Here is a 3,976-nt window from a genome sequence, read left to right as displayed (position 1 = left end):
CTTTGGCTCAGGTCATGATCCCAAGGTCCTGGGGTCGAGCCCTGCATCGGGCTCCCCCCACTCAGTGGGGAGTCTGCTTCTCCCTCTCCCTCTGCCTGCTGCTCTGCCTACTTGTGCTCTCTCACTCTCTCTGACAAATTAATAAATACATCTTAAAAAAAGGAAATGAACCAAAGATTTAACTACATCTCCAAACTATAAATAATTTACCACTTATTTTTTGCTCCAATTGAATAGTAGACAATAGATAAACTCTGTAATATCTATACCAACTCAGTTGTCAATGGTTTCTAGTTTCCTAGTCAGGTATTTGTTCATGCCCGACTGTCTGTTATAATTTAGGATCACTCATGTTGTAAGATCCCATCAGGTATCAGCTCACCTTATCCTTCTGAGTTATATCTCCTCACTTCAGTTGATGGGTCACTATTTTATTAGTGAGAACTTCCTGAGTAATGCAAATTCATGATAACCCTCCTTTTAGAATATGAGGTAAACAGGTACTTGCTGCAATTATTATACACTTTGTTGTTGCCTTTTGCTGATGTGCTTTGAAGGGAACACATTTTGGGTATTACTTTTAGGCTTTTTATGCATAAGAATGACTAATTGCAAATAACCAAGTCAGTCATTTCTATTTACCAAAAAATATGTTTTGTAACTGAGAGAAAGAGACTGAGATAAGAATACTTTCCACTTCAGGAGTCCAATCACAGTTGGTGGTGATATAACAGCCAGGGAGAAAAGCCTCATTTTAGAGTCATCCCTTTTTAATGTTTGAAATTATGTCCAAGGTCCACAGTCCAATGCCAATAATTTGATAGTAAAGTTTTGTCCAAATACATTTTGTTTGCAGTTGCCAGAAATTAGATCAGGACTCTATTTCTTAGCTTCTGAATTAGTGTTTTTGCCCTTTAGATGTCTACTTCCTTGTGAAACAAATTCTGCCTTAATTATGAACCCCTAGGTAATTATTTTCTATTAATCATTCTCTTGTTTCACTTAATCTCTCCCCACCCCACCCCCAACCAGATGAGTTAGTTTACATGACCTTAGGCTTCATTTTAGAAAGATAGTACTTACAGCAGTTAGGAAAATTCTATATTTAAAGCAATGGTTCACAATAACTAGTAGAGAGAGGATGAAAAGAAAGAATGAAAGTGAATTTAAGTATAAAAAAGCCTGTAAATGATTTTGTAACTCTCATTCAAAATGTTAAACATAAGGAAATACAGACATGAATCGGTGAAATAAAATTGACCAATATGCCTTTTCCTTTAGTTATATTATTCACATATAGTTGAGTTATAATCATGGTAGATAATTCTATAAAACATATATAATTAAGTTTTTATTAAATTTTAGCTACCAATTATATATTATTATCAAATGAATCTATTATTTTAAGCTACCCAGAGAGCCAAGTAAGATAGTTCTTAATTTTAAAGAATTCTTGGGGATTGCCTGAAGCATGGCCAGTATACACTTTTGCTTAATAGATAATGCCCTTTCCCCCCCCACTTCTTTGATAATACTTCTGTCCTCTTGTTATCAACTTGAGTCCTTCCAGAGGTCTTTACTCATAATCCTATTTTACCAAAGTGTGGCAGTGACCTATTTATAGTTCTATTTCTTTAGTTTACCTCTGAAGGTAGACTTGAGGCCAAGATTCTTACTTTTTTTTTTTTTTTACCTAAATCTATATAGAGCCTAGCATGTAGTATGTATCTGTAATGTGTACTGATTATTAAATTAATTCATTATAGAAAATCATGCATTTAAATTCAAGTCATGTCTAAATCTAAGGATTTTCGAAGTGAGCTCCTTTGGACATTAGTTCTTTGAAACAATTAGATATTTAGTGAATTAGATAATATTTTCTAATATGAACCTCTGTTTGTTAGTTCATATCTGTGCATACTATTCAAAGATAGTTGAAGTGGAAGCCTGTCTGAGTTGAATGATTCAAATCATACTTGAGTTTATGAAAACTGCAGAGAAAAAGCATTTTTAGCAGAAAAGGCAAGGAAATGAAAACAGGTAGAATAAATGTATTTCAGTGAAGTAAAAAAAAATTACTCTCTTTTACTGTTAAGAAACAAAGTTTTTTAATTTTCTAGTTACTTTTTCAGGTTTTTCTGTGTGGCACTCCCTCCAAGAAGTATAAAGCATTCTAGGAAACTTTTCAATGACCAGACATGATAAAACTTTCCAAATAGGATTTTCTGAAATTTCATCTACAATTTATGAGAGGGACAAAAATGGTGAGCATTTGATTCTAATAGGAATGGTACAAGATTTGGTATAATCATCCCCATTTATCAACAACTTTTGGAGCAGATTCAGGCAAATTACATTTCTTTGTTAATTTTGTTAATGTTGACATATTTCAGTTTATTACTGGTGTCAGTAAGTAGGTTATCTTACTCTTAGAATAAATATTATACTATTTTTGCCAAGAATATCTACAATTTCCTCCAATATGAAAACTGCTGGTATTGGACTTATATGTCATATCCAAATATGATGAACAATCCATTTTTCAGAGGATTAAAGATCTTGTGTGTTTTGTTTTGCTTTGGGTGTGAATTTAACAAGTATGAAGGTATCTTATGGGAAATGATTTGATAACTGTAAAGAGTAACCATAGCAAGAGATTTCTTGTCTCCATTCCCACTTAGTTTTTGATAACCAGATCATTGCTATCACTTGTAGAGTTAAAATGAAAGATAGGTGTTTTAAAATGTATTTCCTTCAATGACCTAGATTTCACTTAAATTTTTTTAAATTTCTTGTGATAACAGGTTTAAAATGCAGAGCAGAGTCTTTTAGCTAATGCCTCACTTCAAACTGTTCCCAAAAATGAATGTCATAATCCTGGATCCAGAAGTCAAAGAAAACAGAAAGCATTGTATTTCTCACTCTTTCCAGAAAGGTCATTCTGTCTGTTAGTCCTGTCATGTGACTAACATAGGAAAGTAGAGCTGGAAGTTTTCCGCAATGTTTCTCCTTCATGCTTCCTACAGAGACTCTTAAAGTGATCACAAAAGGGACTGCAAGCAGTTCAGCCACCAGCTCTCTACAGGCCATCAAAGGATCTATAAGCATTGCATTGTAGTCTGTTTCCTGAAGTGTGATTGTAGATTATACTCTCACATAGGACTTTGATTGTCTCTGTCATAAAGAAATCTCTCAGTTTTATTGTTGACTGCCAAGATGTTTACTTTGGCAAGACTTTAAAAGCTAGGTCTATAAATTTATTATTTGAATTCTCAAATAATGTTTTGATATCTGGTGAATGGATTCCCTTGAAGTTCAGGAGGGAAGTCTTCTTGTAGTCAATGAGGTGAGTTTATGAAGGAGTCAACACTGTTACCTCATGGCTTCTCTCTGTGAGTTGCCCAGAATGATCTTTACATTAAGCCAGTGTCTCATGTCACAAGGCCACCACCAGAATCTTCCCACAGAATTCACAACCAGAGCAGAAGAACTGCAGCAGCAGAGTTGCCATGGCCCACTTCTCAGACATCATGAGAGCAGCGCCCTCACACACTGCTCTGCACTGGTCACAGTGTGTTGCTGCTGAATGCAGAGGTAAAATGGCAGTTTAGATACAGAACAAGTTAAAAATTAATTTTAAAGGAAAAAGTTTATTCATTGCGTGCAAGTTTTATGTTTATTGAGAGAATAAAACAGGCAAAAATACCTGGGAAAAATTATCCCAAACTTTTAGAACTTAAAATACATGAAATAGAGATACATTTATTCTCTGGATTGGCAATGAGAGAAACAACAAATAAGGACACCCTAAAATTAATATTTCACACATAGAAACACACACACAGTAACACCCATTCCAGACTATGTTCAAAGGTGCCAGGTGGTTTAGGCAAATATATTCCACATTTTTATCCCAGTGTGGAATTGCAACTAGTTTGCTTAAATATGTTTGGATACTTAGGGGAATATTTTGATA

At 34.4% G+C, this 3,976-nt stretch overlaps 1 pseudogene; it reads right to left on the bottom strand.

The window, feature by feature from the left end:
* Window positions 1–2,832: 2,832 nt before the first annotated feature.
* On the bottom strand, window positions 2,833–3,532 carry LOC102733248 (UDP-glucuronosyltransferase 2A3 pseudogene; annotated as a pseudogene).
* Window positions 3,533–3,976: the final 444 nt, after the last annotated feature.

This window comes from Leptonychotes weddellii, chromosome 2, assembly GCF_054177405.1.
Source record: "Leptonychotes weddellii isolate Sample4059 chromosome 2, ASM5417740v2, whole genome shotgun sequence".
Taxonomy (NCBI): domain Eukaryota; kingdom Metazoa; phylum Chordata; class Mammalia; order Carnivora; family Phocidae; genus Leptonychotes; species Leptonychotes weddellii.
Note: the sequence above shows the minus strand (reverse complement) of the source record. Positions and strands in the feature narration are given on the sequence as shown.